This window comes from Orycteropus afer, unplaced genomic scaffold (assembly GCF_000298275.1).
Source record: "Orycteropus afer afer isolate SDZICR_OR568_19922 unplaced genomic scaffold, OryAfe1.0 scaffold00150, whole genome shotgun sequence".
NCBI classification, from domain to species: Eukaryota; Metazoa; Chordata; class Mammalia; order Tubulidentata; family Orycteropodidae; genus Orycteropus; species Orycteropus afer.
The window spans coordinates 6,066,101-6,088,310 of NW_006921737.1; the positions used below are offsets into that span (position 1 = coordinate 6,066,101).

A 22,210-nucleotide genomic window follows, 5' to 3' on the forward strand; every position below is an offset into this window, starting at 1 on the left:
ATGGCCAAAACCAGTCCATTTCAGCTCACTAATGCCTAGGATATCAATCTTTATGCGTTCCATTTCATTTTTGACAACTTCCAATTTTCCTAAATACATACTTCATACATTACATGTTCTGATTATTAATGGATGTTTGCCACTGTTTTTCTTCTATTTGAGTGGTGCCACATCAGCAAATGGAGGTCTAGAAAGCTTTACCTTATCCATATGAGTAAGGCTGGTTTTACTCTGATAATGCAGCTCTTGCCCTATCCTATTTTGAGAGCTTTCTAACCTAAGTAACTCATCTTCCTCCTCTGTATTGGACAATATTTCTGGACTATTCATAAAGTTGTGCAGTAATGTATCAGACATTTCTCTGCTATTCATAAGGTTTTCCCTGGCCAATTCTTTGAGAAGTGGACGGCCTCTTCCTTCTTCCTAGTCTGTCTCAGTGAAGCTGGGCTGGTATCTGTGCACCATGTACACCCCACTGGGTTTGAAACACCAGTGGCACAGCCTCAAGACTCACAGCAACACGTCACTACAGTAGGACAAACCGACAAACAAGTTTGTCTCCCTTAGCTGTTGGAAACCTCTCCAACCACCCTTACCTGAATCCCTGCAGCTGAGTCCTCGCTGTGACCTGGTCCCCTTGGCCTTTTCTGTCCTTTCCCCCGCCTTCCTCCTTGCCGCTTGTGGGGCATGGCCTGGTTTCCCTCTCCTCACCTGGATCCCTGTGGCTGACTCCTCGATCTGTTCCAGTCCCCTTTTTAAGAGTCTGTTGTTGTTGTTCTTATGTGCCATCGAGTTGGACCTGACTCATAGAAACCCCTCCTTGGGTTGCTGAGGCAGTATCACTACAGAAATAGATTGCTCAACCTTCCTTCCAAGGAGTGGCTGGTGGATTTGAACCACCAGCCTTCTGGTTAGCAGTCAAGTGCCTTAGGCACTATGCTATCAGAGCTCCTTTTTAAGAGTCTAGAGATCAGAATATAGGAGTCCCAGGGTGGAAAAAGGGTTAACATGCTCACCTGGTAATCAATAGATTAGAGAGGTTTGAGTCTACTGAGAGATGCCTCAGAAGAAAGGCTTTGCTATTTACTTCCTATGAAGTAGCCTAAGGGTCTCAATTATACTCTAAAACACATGGGGTCACAATGACTTGGAGTCAACTCAATGGCAATTGATACTAGTACTCAACATATATAAAGAACTCTTTATACATTTAGTTGCCATCAAGTTAGCTCCAACTCTTCATGACCCATATACAACAGAATGAAACATATCCCGTTGCCACACCATCCTCATGATCATCAGCATGTTTGATTCCACTGTTGTCTTTCATCCCGGGGGGGGGCGGGTGGCGTTCATCTTGCAGCACTATATCAACAATGTTCTGAGTAATTCATAAGGTTTATACTGGCTGATTTTCAGAAATAGAGTGTCAGGACTTCCTTCTTATTCTGTCTTAGTCTGGAAGCTCCACTAAAACCTGTCCAATATGAGTGACTGCTTAAATTTGAAATACTGGTGGCATACCTTCCAGCATCACAGCAACATAATAGTCACCACAGTATGACAAACTGTCAGACATGTGGTGGAAAAAACTCTTACAACCCAAAAATAAAAAGACAGATAACCAAATTTCAAAATAAAAAAGGATTCAAGCAGACCATTCTATAGAGGACATGACAAATAAGCATATGAAAAGATATTCAACATCATTAGTCAACAAAGAAATGCAAATCAAAACTTCATACCCAGTAGAAAAGCTATAATAAAAAAGACAGATAATAACAAATGTTTGTGAATATGTGGAGAAATAATAATGTGAACTGAAACAGACATGTTGGAAAAATGTTTCTCAGCTCCTCAAAATTCTAAACATAGCATTACAATATAACCCACAGCAATTCCACTCCTATGTATATGTTGTTGTTGTATGGTACCATCCACTTGATTCTGACTCATAGCAACCCTGTGTACAACAGAACAAAACACTGCACATCCCTGTGTCATTCTCCTAACTGTTGTTACGTATGAGCCCATTATTGTAGTCACTGAGTCAATCAATCTCTTCGAGGGTTTTCCTCTTTTTTGCTGATCCCCCATATTAACAACAATAATGTCCTTCTCCAGGGACTGGGCCATCCTAATAATATGTTCAAAGTACCTGAGATGAAGTCTTTCCATCCTCACTGCTAAACAGCATTCTGACTGTACATTCTCCAAGACAGATTTGTTTGCTCTTTATGTAGTCTGTGGAGTATTCATTATTCTTTGCTAACACCATAATGCAAATCCATTAATTCTTCTTTGGTCTTCTTTATTCATTGTCCAGCTTTCACATGCATAAGAGACAATTGAAAATACCATGGCTTGGATCAAGTGCACCTTAGTTCGCAAAGTGACATCTATGCTTTTTTTTTATATTTTAGAGAGGTCTTTTGCAGCAGATTTGACCAATACTATAAAAAGTTTGATTTCTTGTTTGTTGCTACCCTGGGCATTGATTGTGGATCCAAGTAAAATTAAATCCTTGACAACTCAATCTTTTCTCTGTTTAACATGATGTTACTTATTGGTCCAGCTGTGTGGATTTTTGTTTTCTTTATGTTGAAAACCCTAAAGGTTGTACTCTTTGATCTTCATCAGTAGTGCTTCAACTCTCCTTCACTTTCAGCAAGCAAGGTTGCGTCATTGCATATTTTAGGTTGTTAATGAGTCTTCTTTCAATCCTGTTGCCTATTCTTCTTCATCTAGTCCAGCTTCCTAGATTATTTGCTCAGCATACATATTGGATATGTACAGTGAAAGGCTATACAAGCCTGATTCACACTTTCCTAATTTTAAACTGTGCATTATACCCTTGCTCTGTTTGAATGATTGCCTTTTGGTCTACATACAGGTTCCTCATGAGCACAATTAAATATTCTGGAATTCCCATTCTTCTCAATATTACCCATATTTGTTATAATCCACAGTTGAAAAACTTTGCATAGTCAATAAAAACAGGTAAACATATTTTTTGTTATTCTCTGCTCTCAGCCAAGATCCATTTGACAATGGTATCTCTCAGTACACATTCTCTTCCGAATCCAGCTTGAATTTCTGGCAGTTTCCTGTTGATGTACTTCTGCAATCATATTTGAGTTATTATCAGTTAAATTTTAATTGCTTGTGATATTAATTATATTGTTCAATAATTTCCACATCCTGTTGGATCATCTTTTGTGGGAATGGGCCCAAATATGGATCTCTTCCAGTCAGTTAGCCAAGTAGCTCTCTCCCAAATTTCTTAGCATAGCAAGTGCTTCCAGTGTAGCATCTGTGAAAACATCTCAAATGGTATTCTGTCAGTTCCTGATGTCTTGTTTTTCATCAATTCATTCAATGCAGCTCATACTTCTTCCTTCAGGACCATCAGTTCTTGATTATACACTACCTCCTGAAATGGTTGAATGTCAGCCTACTATTTTTGGTGCAATTACTGTGTACATCTTCATCTTCTTTGGATACTTCCTGTGTTGTTCAATGTTTTCCCCAAGACTTGCATTTTTTTCTTCAGTTCATTCAGCTTAAGAAATGCTGAGCTTGTTCGTCACTTTTGACTTTCTAACTGCAGGACTTTGCACATTTCATATAATACTTTTCTTTGTCTTCTTGAGCCGTGTTTTGAAATCTTCTGCTCAGCTCTTTTACTTCATCATTTTTTCCATTAGCTTTAACTACTCTAAGCTCAAGATTCAGTTTCAGAGTCTCTCAGACATCCATTTTTGTATTTTCTTTCTTTCCTGTCTCTTTAATAAACTTTTTCTTTCTTCATGGATGATATCCTTGATGTTATCCCACCACTTGTCTGGTCTTCAGTCATTAGTGTTCAATAGTTCAATAAGATGATCTCTAAATTCAGGTGAGATATATTCATAGACTTTTTTTTTTTTTTTTTTAATTTTCTTTCCCTTACTTGAACTGGCTTATGAGCAAGCCTGGCCTTTTTCTTAATGATATTCAGCTTCTCCATTGTCTGTTTCTACAGTTGATTTGATTCCTATGTCTTCTATCTGGTGAGGTCCATGTGTATAGTCATCATTCCCAATGAATATATGGTTGGTCTTCCAAAATTCTACCATGTGATCTCTGACATCACTCTATCATGCCATACTTTTTAACTATTTATCCTTCTTCTTTGTTTCCAACTTTTACATTCTAATCACCAGCAATTATCAATGCATCTTGATTGCATGTTTGATCAATTTCAGACTGCAGATGTTGTTGAAAAAAATTCAATTTTCTTCATCTTTGGCCTTAGTGGTTGATGCATAAATATGAATAATAGTCATATTAACTTGTCTTCCTTGTAGGCATATGGATATTGCCCTATCACTGACAGCATTGTACTTCAGGATATATCTTAAAATGTTCTTTTTGATGATTAATTGGATGTCATTCCTCTTCCATTGGTTATTCCAGGCTTAGTAGACCGTAGGAATGTCTGTTTCTAAATGACCAATGTCAATCCATTTCAGTTCACTAATGCCTAGAATATTAATCTTGAAACATCCAATTTCATTTTTGACAACTTCCAAATTTCCTTGATTCATGCTTCATATATTCCACATTCTGACTACTGATGGATGTTTCCAGCTTTTCTTCCCATTTTTGAGTTGTACCACATCAGTAAATTAAGGTTTTGAAAGCGTCAGTCCATCACTGAGGTCAACTCTGCTTTGAGGAGACAACTTTCCCCCAGTTGTATTTCAAGTGCTGTCTAACCTGAAAGACTCATTTTCCTCTGCTGCTATTCATAAGGTTTCAGAAGCCAATATTTTAAGAAGTAGATGGCCAGATCCTTCTTCCGAGTCAGTCTTAGTCTGGAACCTCTGCTAAACCTGTTCGCCTTGGATGACCCTGCTGGTATTTGAAATACTGATGGCATAGCTTTCAGCATCACAGCAATATGAAAGCTACTTCATTATGACAAACTGACATATCCATGAGAAGTGAAAACACATATCCACTAGATAACTTGTAAATTAGTATTCATAGTAGCACTATTTACAATAGACAAAACATGGAGACAATCTAAATGTTCATCAAATGATAAATGGTAAATGAAATGTGGTATATTCATACAATGTAACACATATTATTCAGCCACAGAAAGAAATAACTTCTAATACATGTTGCAACATGTATGATGCTTGAAAACATGCTAAGTGAAAGAAGTTAGTCACAAAAGCCCATGTGCTGTACGATTCCATCTGTAGGAAATGTTCAGAATGGGCAAATCCATAGAGATAAAAAGTATATTAGTCTTTGCCTTGGGCTAGGGCAGGGGGGAGGGGTAAAGAGAGAAGAATTAATACTGGTAATGGAATTTCTTTTGAGGATGTTGAAAATGTTCTAAAATTAAATAGGAGTGATGGTTGCACAACCTTGGGTATCTACTACCAACCTATGAACAGTACAATTTAAATGTATGGATTTTATGGTAAATTAAATATATCTCAATAAAGCTGTATTTAAAAAAAAAGGAAAGGAGATAAGATGGGAGGAAAAAAGAGGAGAGGGGAGAGGAGGGGGAAAAAAGCAAGGGAGAAGAAGGAAAAGACAGGTGTATGCTCATCTAGCAGAGAAGAAATAATGTCTGGACCAGGGTAATAGTGGTGGAAATGGTGAGAAGTGGCCTCATTCCAAAAATGTTTTGAATTTAAAATTAACAGGATTTCTTGACAGATGGCTGTAAGAATTAACATTAACTCAGTTATTTCTCATAACAACCTCTATTTTATAGGTGAAGAGATGAAGGCAGATAATTTAAACTGCATAAAGTAATAATGTTAGAAAGCAGAAGAGCTGGAACTTGGCCTCCAGTCTGCCTGACCCCAAAATCTGTGCACTTAAGCCCTGCTATCCAGCACCATGATGGATACTGGGGTCAGTGAGCTTCTCCGTGAAGATTTCCAGAAAGAAGAAAATAAGTGACCCTACAACTTAACCCCAGAGCTCTGCTACAGTGGAGAGTGATGTGTGAGGGTGCTGCATTGGAGAGGGAGAACTGGAGAGAGAGAAAGAGGAGCTAGCCAAGTAACAGGTGGGTAAAGCAGGAGGACCTTTACAAGGGATTGAACATGTTGCCTGCAGAGTACAGTTATCCAGAACACCATCTGGTACAGCCCTAGCCTCCTGTCTGGCTCAAGAGGGAATAGCAAGATGGATAAAAGTACACACACACAGAAGGGATACCAAGGGAAATGGATGGCAAATGGATCTTGCTTATCATCACTTTTAAGTGAGAGGAAGAGAAAACAGAAATTGAAATTGAAATGACTCTTGCCTGGTGAAAGAAAAGAAAAGCCATGAACATATGGTGCAAAGGTTGGGCCAGATCCTGAGCCCAGCATGGAATTTGTCCATTTTTCTTTGGAGAAAAAGAAAAATAAACAACTTCTCCAACTCTATCCAGATGCTATAAAGACAGCTTGTGGGAGCCATCATCAATCACAGGGAATTTTTATAAGAGAAACTGAAAAGAAGACCTCAAACTAGTTTGGTTAATGACATGCAGCAGGGAATGGGACAGCGGGGGGCTGCTGCCTTAGATGGGGAGCCAGAAGCACTGTCAGCAATCATGACTGGGAGGGACCCCAACTTGCCTGGGTTTGTAATGAGGAGCAATCCTGCAAAGGGAAAATGATTATAAAGTGCTTCTAGGTCCACAGGCAACAGCATCAGGACCAAGGACTTGGATAAAATATTTGAGAATCTCTGGCAGCGGGAAGGGAAAGGCTAAAGTCCAAGGGGAAAGGAGCAGGGTGGAGATAGCAGTAAACCTTCATGAGCAGGCAGAGGTATGTTCACAGAAAATAGCACCAATGGCAAGCACTGAAATGGCACCTCTGTCCAAACCTCTGACACCCATCTTCTAGACAACTTTACTATCATATCAGCTCAAAAAGGCAAATCAAGCCTTGTTAATTTTTTACTTAACACATTATGGCACTACATGAAAATTACAACCACACTTTCCTTGCTTTCGCTTATGAAAATTGATCTACGATGTGCTTAAAGTTTTTTTTTTTTTCCTAGTTTCTTCTCTCTCAACATTTAGCATAGCAAGATCATGTAGTTTGCCTTGACCCATGGAGTGTCTCAAATATGAAAGTATTAGTTTTAACTTTCTGAATGATCAGCTGTGATAGAAATTGCAATGGTCAATAGATATTGCTCAATGGCACCTTAGGTACAGAGATGCCTCTGCAAACAGGGAATCTCTTTCTGTGCAAGGTTGTGATTCTCAAGTTAGCCCTTGAGGTAGAAATTGCCTTTGAACTTCCTTAAATTACTAATAAAGTAGAATATACATGCATAAGTAACTATAATCCTACAATGCATTATGTTTATATAAACGCATAATGAGTAAAATATATAATTAAGAATATATAAGCAAACTAAAATTTTACAGTATGTGTGCTACATTATTGTAGGAGAATGGTTGCTATGCCACACAGTTGTTGAATAAATGCTAATTAGTTAAATATATGTATGATGCAATCTACTCACAAAATATTTGGACACACAAAGGAAAAACATGGTACCCTATCTCAATGCATAACATAGAGCTGACTCCCAATAGGTATTTGCTGATTCATTGAGTAAATAAAAATGCATCTCATTTTGCTCCAGAAAAGACAAATTTTGTTGTCATTGTTGACTATTATTTGGTGTCTGTTGTTTAGTTGAGGTATAACAGGGCTCTATAACCAGTTGCCATTGAGTAGATTCCAACTCATGACGACCCCATGTGTGTCAAAGTAAAACGTGCTCCATAGGGTTATAATGTCTGATTTTTCAGAAGTAGATTGCCAGGTCTTATTTTTTTGAGGTGCCTCTGGATGTACTTAAACTTACAACTCTGTAGTTAGCAGGGAGGGTATTAACATTTACATCACCCGTCTACTCCTGATAGGGCCCATTCCTAGGTAAAAAGATTAAGCACCTCCACCACTAGTGTAATCAGCTCTTTACAAGTTTGTCATTGAATCTGATGATGAGGTAGCCCTCTTCAAAAAAACTTTTAGGCTTTTTAGGGAATAGGGGTAAAGAGTGAAGCAAAGGCTTGTAAGTGCTCCATCTTTTGGCAGGACATGAGAATAGCACCAGAAAACTTCACCACCAATCACCTAGACCAGGAACTCTCAAACTTGAGTGAGCCAAGAATCAACAGGTTGGCTTGTTTAAAATAGTGCTGAACTCTACCTTAGAGTTTTTAATGTTTGTGGTGGGGCTTGAAATTTTGTATGCCTAACAACTAATGGGTGAGACAAAGGGAATGCACTGCTAATGTGAAAGTTTGCAGTTGGAACCTACCCAGCAGAACCATGGAAGAAAGGGCCTGGTGATCTGCTTCCGTTAAGATTTGTTGTTGTTGTTGTTGTTGTTGTTAGGTTCTGTCAAGTTGATTCCAACTCATAGCAACCCCATGTAACAAAGCAGAATTGTCCCATAGGGTTTCCGAGGCTGTAATCTTTATGGAAGCAGATTGCCAGGTCTTTCTCCTACAGTGTAGCTGGGTGGATTCTCACTATGTTTTTGCAGTTCTCTACAGGTTTGAACATGAATTTCTCTCTTTCTAGAATGCCACCCCTACCTTTGTCTTTTTCTACCTAGCAAACTGCTGCCTCCCCATCTACCCACACTATAACCTTCAGCTCAAATTGCACTCCCTCACCACCTTGGGCTCCAAGCTCAATAAAGTCCTTCTTTCTCCAACTTCTTACCATGATGAGTTATTATCTATTTTCCTTCATTAGAGCATTTTTATAGTGATATGGGTATGATCCACATACATATCTAACTCCACATTAGAGTAGAAGTTCTTTGAGGACAGAAACCATGTGATAATCTTTGAATGCTGAGCTCTTATCATAGCACCTGCTACTTTGTTGTGTTGTAAGGTGCTGTCAAGTTGATTCTAACTCATAGCTACCCTATGTATAACAGAACAAAATACTGCCTGGTCCTGTGCCATCCTCACAATCATTGCTATGCCTGAGCCCATTGCTTCAGCCACTAGGTCTTAAATAAATTCTTGGTAGGTAAGCAGATTAATAAGTGAACATGTTTCAATAGTCTTTTGTTCAATTAACCCCAATATTAACCTTATACTAACTCTAGAAATTATATACTGTTGTTGTTGTGTATCATCCTGTCAATTCCAACATGTAGTAAGCCCATGTGACAGAACTGAACTACCTGTCAACAGAGCTCAACGCAACATTGAACTGGATTTTCTAGGCTATAGTTTGTAGGGAAGCAACTCTTCAGGTCTTTTCTCCTGTGGAGCCACTGGTGCATTCAAACCTATGACCACTTGGTTAGAAGCCAAGTGCTTAACCATTGTACCACCAGGGATCCTTAGACTAGGTAAATGCCACAGAGAAGAGTTGTTTTATTTCTGTAGTTGTTTTCCAAGAAACCAGGTGATGTCTATGAGTGAGTTGGAATAGTGGAAGGTGATGGGACGGCAAAAGTACTGAGTGAGAAAAGGAGTATGATGTTAGATGGGTTGCTTTACTCTGCTGAGAACTGAGGCATAGCATGGGGTGTTCTGCAGAAGACAAAGTGGCTTAGAGCTCTTCCAAATGAAATAGGTGTTGTAGAGACTACCAGTTCTTCTCGTATTCCCCAAGGCTCCCTGGAGGTTCAGTGGTTAATTACTCAGCTGCTAACTGGAAGGTCAGTGGTTTGAACCCTGAAGTTGCTCATTGGGAGAAAGATATAAAAATTACAGCCTTGGAAACACTATGGAGCAGTTTTACTCTGGCCTTTAGGATCACTATGAGTTGAAATCAATTTCACTGCCATGGGTTTGGCTTTATAGACACCTTAGCTATTTATTCACCAGGCCTCTCGCCCTAGTAAGTCACCTGTCAATCTCCATTGAGGAGTTTCATGAAAAGGCTAATGGTTTACCTACACTGCAAGGTGGAAAAAATTGTCTTCTACTTACACAATTTTGGGTTTTTTCCTTCTATTTTCTTTTGTTGCTGTTGTTGAGAATATATACAGCAAAATATAACCAGTTCAACAGTTTCTACATGTGCAATTCAGTGACATTGATTACATTCTTCAAGTTGTGCAATGATTCTCACCCTCATTGTCTGGGTTGTTCTTCCCCAATTAACATAATTCCTGCCCCTTCAGGTCCTATCTAATCTTTTGAGATGCTGTTATCAATTTGATCCCATAAAGATAGTTCTTAAAAGAGCAGAAGCTAATGGCAGACTTTCTTTACAAGTTGAGCTAAATCATTGTTCACTTTTAAAACTTCAGGGGATAGTTTCAATTAAATGCTTAACGATTATCTCAGGGCAATAGTTTCAGGGGTTCATCCACATTCCCTGGCTCCAGGAATACATGAGAATTTGAAATTCTGTTGTTCATTTTCACCTTTATCATCAGGATTCTTCTGTAGAGTCTTTGATCAAAATGTTCAGTAATGGTAGTCAGGCATCATGCAGTTCTGGTTTCACAGCAAAAGAGACAGTTTTTCATAGAGGCAATTAGCCACATATTCCATATCCTTCTCTTATTCCTGGCTCTCGTTCATCCTCCTTTGCTCCAGGCTAATAGAGACCAATTGTTGTGCCTTGGATGGCAGCTCGAAAGATTTTAAAACCCAAGAAATCTCATTGACTAAGGGTAGGGTTGCACAGCCAATTAATGTAATTGCTGTCAATAAGTTTCACACCTGTAAGAAGTTTAATTTGCAAAAGTTGTGTGATAGATACACTTACAACAACAAAACAAACACACGAAAAAGAGAAGTTGCTGAGACTGCTCTGACAACCAAAAACCTTATGGTATTTTGTTCTTCTGTTTGGAGGTTTAGGGTCATGGTTTCATGAAACATCCCAGTTAATTGGCCTAATTATGTGTTTAGTGATTATTTTCTTCTATTTTTGAATTGCTGAAGCATTCATATCTATTGAATACTTGTTGTTATGTGCCGTCAAGTCAGATCTGATTCATAGCGACCCCTCCTTGGGTTGCTGAGGCAGTATCACTATGGAAGTAGATTGTCCAACCTTCCTTCCAAGGAGTGACTGGTGGGTTTGAATCACCAGCTTTCTGGTTAGCAGTCAAGTGCCTTAGGCACTACACTACAAGAGCTCTCCTATTGAATACTAAGCAAGTTTTTTTTTTTTTTTTTTTTTAGATTGAATGAGTGAATAGAAATGGAACAGAGGAGAACTGGACTTTTAGTTCAAGAAATACTTATAATATAAATTCATTTCCCGTCCTCCTGAAAATCATTAATTTCAGTAGAAATACACAAATAACTCCTTAACAGTGGGGATAATGGGAGGAGGTCAACAGCAGATCAAAAATTTCAACAAAAATTTTTGAAAGACAAGAAAATAGAGAAAGTCCACTGACAGATGAAATAAAATGGAAGAAGATACAACCAAAAAAGAGCAAAGCATGCTGAAACATAGGCAGGAGTCAATCTGTCCATCAGAAAGCCAAGAAGTCTCTGCATCTAGATTCTATCTAACCATTCATCTGGAACAATTTCTTAAACGTGAATAATATACAGATACCTTACAAAGGAAAACAATATTCAGGTCCTCAGTTTCACAAACACTGACCTAAGAAACTGCAATTATGAAAATATTTTTCAACTATACAATGTCATTAAATAGACAAGTTTTTTTAGCAATTTGATTTATGTTTGTTGTTGTTGAAAATACACACACCAAAACATAAACCAATTCAACAATTTCTGCATGCACAATTCAATTACATTAATCAAGATTTCTATGGATCTTACTTGAATTGATTACATTCTTTAAGTTGTACCACCATTCTCACCTTCCTTTTCCTAAGTATTCCTCCATCATTAACATAAATCTACTATCCTCTAAGCTTAGTAGCTAATCTTTCTAGTTGCTATTGAAATTTTAGTCCCGTATAGACAGTTCTTTAAAAGGGTTCAAAGCTCAAGGAAGGCTGCTTTATTAATTAACTATTGTTCTTATGGAATCCAGAGTTTCTGGAATCATTGAGACTGGATGAACCCTTGAAATTATTCTCTTGAGAAAATGTGTATACCTTAAAAAAATATCACCAGAATTCTGCTGTAAACAAAACAAGAGACAGGTTTTATATATATCTTTGATAAGATAGTTTACTATGACTATCTTTAAAGTGATGTCACACAGTGCAGAAATTCATGGTGTCACCACCCTCCCATGGACCTGCTCCCATATCAAATCTTAGTAATACTTATTATCAATTTTGAACATAGAATAATGTGTGAAGTATATAGTTGCAAATTGCTTAAATGTATTGTTGGAAGGTTGGGCAATCCTACTTCTGTAGTGATAACTGCCTCGGAAACCCAAGGAGGGGTCGCTAGGAGTCGGGGCCGACTCGATGGCAAATAACAACAACAACAATTGTTTCTTAGATTATATGAATACTAACAAAATTGTTTTATAAAATTTTTGTATATTGAATTACAGTATTATTGGTTACATTATTCGTAACTTGGTGGAAGTCTTTTTTTTTTTTATTTTTCCCCTTCTTCTCCTTTAACTATTACTTCATTCTCAAATAATTTATTGATATAGGTTCACAAATGCAAATTACTAAAATATTGTAGCTAAAACATGAGAGAACTTGACAAAATCAGCGACTATATCATCAGCACCAGCTGCTCCTCAGAAGGAAGATTGGGCAATCTTCTTCCATAGAAATACTGCCTCAGAAACCCAAGGAGGGGTCTCTATGAGTCTAATCGAGTCCATGGCAGTGAGTTTTTTGGTTTTATAACATGGGCAACAACAAAAACAACACATGTGCTTGTAGCGCATGCAGATGAAAGCACTGTAATTTGAGGCATCATTGCAATTCACAGTTCTGACTAGAGAACATTACTACTCACTACCACTGAGTTGATTCTGACTCATAACAACCCCAACTGTGTTTACAAGGCTGTAAATCTTTATGGAAGCAGATCACCTATCTTTATTTCTCAGAGGAGCTGGTGGGTTCAATCCACTGACCTTTTGGTTAGCAGCCAAATATCTTAAGCACTACATCACCAGAGCTCCTTAGAGAACATTATAAGGTTGAAAATGTACATTAGCAAAAATTTTAGTTTTGTAGTATATTAATACACATAAGTGAGGCTTATGAAAACTCTTTTTGTTGTTATAACTGCAGGAATATTTTTATAAAAAGTAATAACTTTCTGCTGAAGACTGGTAAACCATGCGACCCTCAGTCTACATGACCATGAGAGCCAAAGAACTAGATGGTGCCTGGCTACCACTGTTAATCACTTGGAGGGAGACCTGTGTAGGACATCCTGGATAGAGTGGAAGAAAAATGTGGAACAAAATTCAAAGTGATTTTAAAAAAAAAAGGATCAGGTTTGCCGGTCTGATAGAGCCTCATGAAACCTCTGAGACTATGGCCTCTAGCTGCCCATCAGGTCTGGAATTGAACCCACTCCTGTGGCTTCGAGCCAAATAAAAGACCAGCATATGGGCTGAACATTTACATTAGGTAGATACACTCCTTGGAGAGATCAGTCATGGGAGAATAGAAGGGCTGTGTATGTGCAGGGAAACTGTTCAAGGGGCAGGAGTGCATGGAAGGAAGGACACAGGAAAGTGGTAACTATAGGAAGGAAGCGGGAAGAGAGCTGTAACATTGTGGGAAGTTGCAGTCAATGTCATGAGACAAAATGTATATGAACTGCTGTATGAAAAATGAATTTACTCCATAAATTTTCACCCAAATCACAATCAAAACAAAATAAATAAACAAATAATAACTTTCTGCTGAAACTCTGCACAAAAAATTTATATATAGTCATTTTAGTGTTACCCTATGTGGTCCATGTCCCCTGAACTCCACTAATGATGCCACTATGCAAGCATAACCTTTTTAAATTATATCAATCTCTCAGACCACAGAGAACATGTAGACGCTATATTGAGAAACACAAACCTATACCAGAAAGTTTTCCTGACCTTTACATCCAGGTGAGCTCCCACTTTTGTATTACCCTTAAAATCATGACTCCTTTTATGGTGATTATTGAATTATAGTTTGTGAACTTGTCTTCTCCCTCTTATGCAATGTAAAGCATAAGGCAGGGACATACCCTCGCCATCCATATAGCATCTGGCACCAAGGCTTTGCTTGCAGTAGATCTCAATGGATATTACTTGAATTGAAATTTCCCACAACTTCCAAGTGTATAAGGTAGAGAGCAATTTTTCCAGCTTCTTTACCCAGGTTCTCAGAAACATGGTGAGAAATGAAAACATTGCATCTTTCCTATTCTATGGATCATACAAGTTTACCCCCAAGCTTCTTTCCTATTTTGAAAATGGTGTGTCAGCCAATGGAATCCACAAACATCTACTGAATTTACAGAATGCGGCAGGTGTTGTGCCAAGCACTTATTTACACATTTCAAATATTTTACAACAGATTTGAAATTATCCCCATTTTACTATGAAGAAACTGAGGATGGGAGGGAATAACTTTCCCAGAACAGATATTTAAACCTAAGATTTCCAGTTCCAAGCTTAAAGCTATTTCTACAGCAAATGACTTTCCTCCAGGAAATCAATTAAGAAAGAAAAATAGATAAAAGGAAAAAGAGAGGACACAGTGTCATGCAACGGTGTCTCTTCCTCCCATCTCTAACACAAGATTTAGTCTTTGTCAAACTTTCTTAAGTGAGTTAAATGGATGGACTCAAATTGATCTTGTTTTTCTACTACCAAGTTCTTCTTCATGTGCCCAGCCCTACCTGTCCTTGTGTGGAATTGCCTATAAAGACTGTTTGAATAGAAAGAGCTCTTAACCTCTTTGGAACCCCATGCCCTACTGAAGTAGCAAATATGACAGACTCAAAGTTACTGAAGCTCCACATAAACAAATTTGGGCAATGGAAAAAATTGTTTAAGATTTCCAAGGATGGCCCAAGAGCTGAACACATTCTGTATTTGCAGAGAAGCCCCTACATACCCTCTGATTTTGCTTTTCCTACTCTTTTCTCTATCTACAAGTTTTATTTGGTGGTACCCGATGGATACCACAAGAGTAGAGATGAAGACTAGCTGCCATTACCCAATGCCTGGACAAAGCTTTCTCAGTGAAAATGGACAATATAGACTACGTGTTGCAGGAGAAAGAATCCGGCAATCTACCAAGTCACAATGTTATGTGAAGCATCATTTCTGTTGGCTGAAACCAGATATCTAAAATATTTAAGTCAGCTTCTGCTCACTAGTCAAACATCACAGACCTAACTTGTTAGTTAAATCCAAATGACATCTTTAGTCAACACCCTAACCAAGTTCCAACCTTCTTGGATGTGAGTGTGAGAAGTTTCTTTCTTCACTTAGGGAGGCAGAGAAGAAGAGGGGTTTTGAAATGTCATAATATCCTACATAAAATCACCCAACATTTTTCCTGGGTCTCAGTTGATCCATAGACAAGTTTACTGTAGTTCTAAGTTACCTGTAGACTGGACTATCCTTATATAAAAATCATATTAACCAAGTAGGATATGATGGTAATCACAAGCATATATTTATATAATATAAAATTATAAATATTTATACATGCTATATAATCAAATATTATATACTTCAATATATTTTAATTATTATTACTAATGTAATTATACCGATTATAGCATCAAATGGGGTTACTAGGAGTCATAATTGACTCAACAACAACAACAAATATACTTTGAAAAAAATATTTCATTGTATTTTTGGTGGAAATATACACAACAAAACAGGTTCCCATACAACAATTTCTCTACCTAATGCTCAGTGACATTAATTACATTCTTCAATCTGTGCAAACATTCTCATTATTTCCATTCTAGTTTTTCTACTCCTATGAATTAGGTCTGAATGTCTCCCAAACTTCACATCTATGCTTTAGAGTAACTGTTGTCCATTTGGTCAATAGATGTACTTTTCTTCTTTATTTTTTATTTTATTTTTTTATTGTGATTTTGGTTTACAGAGTAAATTGCTTTTCCAGTCAACAATTCATACACATTTTGTTTTGTGACATTTGTTGTAATCCCCACACTCTTCCTATTCCTCCCTGAGTTTGCTATTTCCCTCCATCCTTCTTTCCTTCCTACCCCTTCCTGCCTTCTTAGGTTTATCCCTGGACAAATGCTGCCCTTTTGATCTTGTGTGGTTCACTGTTCTAATGAGTGCATATCTTCCAGTTCACTTAATAGGTTTGGCTGAAAGTTGAGCCACAGGGGTTGTGCTGGCTTGAAGGGTATCTAAGGGCCATAGTGTCAGAAGTTCCACCAGTCCTCATCAAACTGAATAAATGTACTTTTAAGTATATGTAAGTTCTTGAATGGGAGTTTGAATAAGAAGACTGCATTTTTTTTTCCAACTTAAAGAACACATGATTCTAGGAAGCAACACCATGATGGGGAACTAATGGAAAAAGAAATGTTGAATATTACTTTAGAAAAATATTAACACTAAAAAGTCCTCTAAAATAAACACCCTTAATCAATAAAGCAAGGGGAACATCTCAGCTGCTAGTGTTGAAATCTGTGATAATTTGTAAGTCATTCTTATCTAGAAGGATTCCATGGACCTGAGATAAATGAGGTGCTGAAGATTAAATGGATCTAAGAAAGATATTTTTTCATATTATTTTCTCAAAAATCAGGAGGAAAGTTCATTAAAAGAAAAAAAAAAAACTTTTAAGTCTCTAATCCATCAACTTAATGACCCCAGTTCTTTTTCTTTTCCTCTACTTATATTTATGAGTAAATAAATCCAAGTCAAAAAAACAAGGCTTTAAAAAAATGAAGAAATGAAATATTAAATTGCAAGACAAATGTCCTAAAGCACTGCATCTGGACCTTCACACAACTGTGTCAACAAACCAAGATATGTGTATAACAATTAACAGCATTTATATGAGAATGGGATTTGCAAAATAATCTTTTTGTTAGAAATCAATCCAATCCCCTTGTGAAGACCATCATTTGTCTCTGAGAAACACAACAAAATCTTGGCTCTGGCAAAAAGGACAATAGTGTAAACATGTGTGTATGTCAAAATCATCCATGTTTATTTTAACAACCCTAATGATAGGATTAAATGGGTTTAAAGATTAATAAATGGCTTTACTAGGATGGGCTTTGTACATTTGCAGAGTGTTTATTAAAAAAAAAATCTGGTTCAAGTACATAAATTAGAAAATATAATTTTCCTTGCAAACACCAGGCGACTTTTTTAAACTTTTCTTTGTTGATATTAGGTGTCATCAAGTTAGTTCCCATTCTCAGTGACTCCATGTACAATGGAATGAAACATTGCCCAGTCTTATCTCATCCTTAACAATTATTACTATGTGTGAGCCTATTGTTGTAGTCATTGTGTCAATCCATCGCAGTTAGGGTCTTCTTCTTTTTCACTGACCCTCTACTTTACCAAGCATGATGTCCTTCTCCAGCTCCTTCTTGATAGCGTGTCCAAAGTACATGACATGAAGTCTCTCTATCATTGTTTCTGAGGAACATTCTGGGTATACTTCTTCTTCTTTCTTTCTTTTTTTAATGTATAAATATGCACTTAAAAAAAAACTCTTTTTTTTTAATTGTGATTGGGGTGAAAGTTTACAGAGCAAATGCACTTTGCATACAACAGCTCACATACACTTTGTCTCATGACATTGACTAAAATTTACCATAATGCAACAGCTCCCCTCCAACTTCCTCCCCATGGTTACCTCTTCCTTGTGTCCTTCCCTCCATGCACTCCTGCCCCTTGAGCTGTTTCCTACAGCTCTTCTGTTCTCCCATGATTGTTCTCTCCAAGGAGTGTATCTACCTAATGTAAATGTTCACCTCATATGCCTGTTTTTTGCTTGGCTGGAAGCCACAGGAGTGGGTTCAATTCCAGACTTGAAGAAGGGTAGCTAGGGGTCTTAATCTCAGGGGTTCCACCAGGCTCTATCAGACCAGTAAACCTGGTCCTTTTTTTTTTTTAATGATTTGGAGTTTTTTTCCACATTGTTCTCCCACTCTATCCAGGATCTCCTACATAGATCCCTCCCCAAGTGGTTGACAGTGGTAGCCAGGCACCATCTAGTTCTTCTGGTCTCCTGGCTGTATTTCTTCCAAGATAGATTTGTTCATTCTTCTGGAAACCCATAATATATTCAATATTCTTTGCCAGCATCATAATTCAAAAGGATTAAGTCTTTTGTCTTCCTTATCCATTGTTCAGCCTTTACGCACATATGAAAAGCCAAAACTGACTACCATCCAGCCTTCAAATACATACAAAACAACAAAACTCACTCCCATTGAGTTGTTACTGACTCATAACAACCCATCCTTGGATTTCCAAGGCAGTGTCTCTACGGAAGTGGATTGCCCAGTCTTCCTTCCAAGGAGTGGCTGGTGGGTTTGAACTTCCAGCCTTCTGGTTAGCAACTAAATGCCTTAGGCACTATGCCACCAGAGCTCCTCATATGAGGCAATTGAAAATACCATGGCTTAGTTCAGGAGCACCTTAGTCCTCTAAGTGAAGTTTTTACTTTTTAACACTTTATAGAGGTCTATTGAAGCAGAGTCCAATGCAATACATCATTTGATTTCTTGATTGCTGCTTCCATGGACATAGATTGTAGATCCAAGTAAAATGAAATCCTTGACAACTTCAATAATTTCTCCATATATCATGATGTTGCTTATTGGTCCAGTTGTGAGGATAAACTTTTATAAGTAGGCAGAATCTCTCATGTTGCCAAAATCTAGCCTGAAAATTCATTAATCAGATTTACTCCATTCAAGCCATGTAACTGAAAGGAGAACTCATCCAAGATGGAGATGGAATAAGTCAGCTGTTGAGTAATGTTAACATTTCCATAACAGTTGAGTGGCATACATGAAAGAATAAAGTGTTTGGTCCCCTAAAGAATGGGAAATTGGCATTTTTGATGCACAGGAACCAGATGATGACTTTTGAGTACCTGGTCATGAATTAGTGCCCTGTGTCATTATATGCTTTCTATACTATACCATCAACCACACCCAAATGTCAAAATTTCCTAATGTTCTGAAAGCCTCTAGAAGTTAGGCCTTCTTTTAGGACAACAAATACAGAGAACCTGTAGTTCTAGATCAGCAGATCCAAAAGTGTGTTCTGCTGAGTGTAATTCCTAGAAGATGTTCCATGTCAGATAAGTGTAAGAATCATTTCATAACAATAAAAAAGGAAGTGTGTAAAATCATATGTACACACACACAAGCACATACAATTATCCCCCATTTTTTTTTAAAGTTTGCTTAATGCAACTTCACTTTTCTGAATGACCTATGTCAGTACCTATTTCACTAACGAAAAGAAATCTGAAAGGGATTTTTATTTTTACATTTAAAAAAGCAAAAAGCAAACCTAACATTCAGTGTTGTTTTGAAGCCAGCCAATAAAGAGGCAGCTAGATACTCCAAGCAGTGAGAGTGGCTTCACTGTTCTGGATACCTAGTGCCGCTCTGACAGGAATATACCACAAATGGCTTGAACAAACAGGAGTTTATTCTCTTACAGTTCGAGAGGGTAGAAGTCTGTGTTCAAAGTGCCAGGCTCTAGAGGCTGTGTAAAAGCCCCTCTACCTTGGGCTTCAGCTCTGCCTCTTGCTCCCTGTCCACTGAAGCTAGAGGCACCTGTGCACTCAGGCAGCTATTGGCTGCTGAGGCTAACAAGCCCAAGGTCAATAAGTAAAATGGCATAGTCCCGATGTTACCAAACCACACAGCAGGCCATTAATTTAAGTCCATTGTTAAGTCTCAAGGTTGGCAGAGCATGGCAGGCTGCTGAACAACAACCCGTCTACATGCAGGGTCCAAACATGCCATATGCTAAAGACCATACCCAAAGCTGCTTCTTATATATGGCAGGCATACCACATACCCAAAGCAGCTACTTAGCTGCTCCAATAGATTCCACCATGGAGTTAATTACCAATCTCACCGTGAGGAATAACTACATCCAGCCAAGTTGACACACAGAATGAAACACCACAATCACCAAGCTCCTTCCACAGGAACTATACTCAGCATTTCAGCATCAAGCCACCACGGCTTTGTACTCTGTAAACACTACTATATGGTAGTGTTAGTTTAAGCTGTATGTGCCACTTAGTATGATTTGGTAGTAACTTTTTGTGTCTGAGAACACCTGAAAGTTGTTCCCACATAAACTAATGAATTGCTTCTTAGGTTTATACCATTTCAACTTATGAAAAATTTCATGGGAACACTATACTTTTGGATAGTAGGGAAAATACATACATTTGACAAGCATTAACAAAGCTAGAAAAGTAACCTCGTATTGCTTTCAGCAACAATCTCCAGATTTTTTTCTAGAAATTTCTGTATTATTTTGATTTCTTATCACATTAATATAGCTCTTTAGTGGACATCATTAGTTGTCTGCTTAGCATTTATTTCCACTTAATTCCCTCCAACCAGAACCCCAATTTTATGCAGGAATCTACCTCTGCTGTTCATAGCCAACAGACCTATGCTCCTTGCTGTTTGCTTAATAGTTTAAAAATAAGGCTATGAACCAATTCTGACCAAAGGTATGTGGGAGTTTTCAGGAAAGTCTCTTCTTCCCAAAAGAGAGCTCCAGGAAGAAACTATCACTCCTCTTCCTGTGGACTCTGCCTTTCTGGATTTGAAGTCTAGAATTGCTGCACCCATTATGTTCCCAGCCTGGGATAGAGTCAACACTGAGTATGGCAGAGGTAAACAGGGAAAAAAACTTAGCCTTTCATGACACTGACTCAACCAATCCTGAAGCATGAAATAATTTTTAAAAAAAATGTTTTTTAAATCATTTTATGTCACAGTTTGTGCTATGCGCATCCAAAGTTATTTAAAAATAGATTGTTTTAAAGGCTTTTTTAAAAAATTCTCTTAGACATTTGCAACATATATTAATGTATTCAAGAATCTGAGAAGCTCTATGGTTTAAAAAAAAAAAACCTCTGGTATTTGAGCCAGAGCTCTCAAAATTTATTTGATCATAGAGTCCTTTTATTTTCTCTTCAGTAAGTCCTATTATCTTCAGCAAAAAAAAAAAAAAAAGGATAGTTGTTGAAAGACACCCTCAGGGCATAGCTGATAGCTGAGATAGACTTAGCAATATGGGAAAATGACAGAGCTTAAATTGAAGAAAAAAGCAGTGAAAATTCTGTATGGAAGAAAATGGTTGAAGAACTTCTTAAATCTGGAATGTCTAATATCGATGTTCTATATAGTATTTTGTGGTTTCATTATTAACACAACCATCTTCTGCACTAAGTCTTCAGTAAAACACATCACATGAACATTTATTGGTGAACACTAGGAATGAAGGGATGTTGGATTTCCCACAAGATTTGGAGTGAAATTTGTAGTCAATTTTTAGTTTAATCTGAAAGGGCATTGGATGCCAGCAAACCAGATGATTTGCAGACTTTCAAGAAGCTTCTCATGTGATACATATGCAGTACATGTTATTTTACATATCATATTTGTGGGGGGAATTATATTAGCAAACTTTTCATCTGTTGAATCTAAGGAAGTATACAATGTTAGATATGTATTAAAAGCACATAAAAGCTACTAAACCCTATAGAAAATAGACAATAAAAAATGAATTCACTGTCAGAGCAGTCATGGCAAATAGCTCATTTTGTTCATGTGTGCCAGAGTCCCCAGGTGGTGCAAACAGTTAAGTGTGCAGGTATTAACCAAACAGTTGTAAGTTCAAGTGTGCATAGAGGTGCCTCAGAAAAAATGTCTGGTGATATCCTTAGAAAAAAATCAGCCATTTAAATTCCTATGGAACATAGTCCTACTGTTATACACATAGTGTTGTTATGAGATCCAGTCATCATGAGTCAGAGTTGACTCAATGGCAACTGGCAGTGGAAAATATGTATCTCATTTTGTCCCAATGACCACAAGAAAATTTGACCAGTGCAAACTCCAAAACATCCTGCCCACACACACTTCATAGAGTCATCTTTCAGCTAGAAGCTATCACCACTGTGATTTTACAGCAATTTTTTGGATTTTATGATCGACATCTATCTTTCCTATTAATATACAAAATCCATGAGGACAGTAATCTTATCC

The 22,210-nt window shown here is 37.6% G+C and overlaps 1 protein-coding gene across 1 annotated transcript in view; it reads right to left on the reverse strand.

The window, feature by feature from the left end:
- Positions 1 to 22,210, reverse strand: part of AGBL1 (AGBL carboxypeptidase 1) — a 1,441,949-nt gene that overhangs the window by 1,338,823 nt on the left and 80,916 nt on the right. The gene's annotated exons all lie outside the window — the stretch shown is intronic.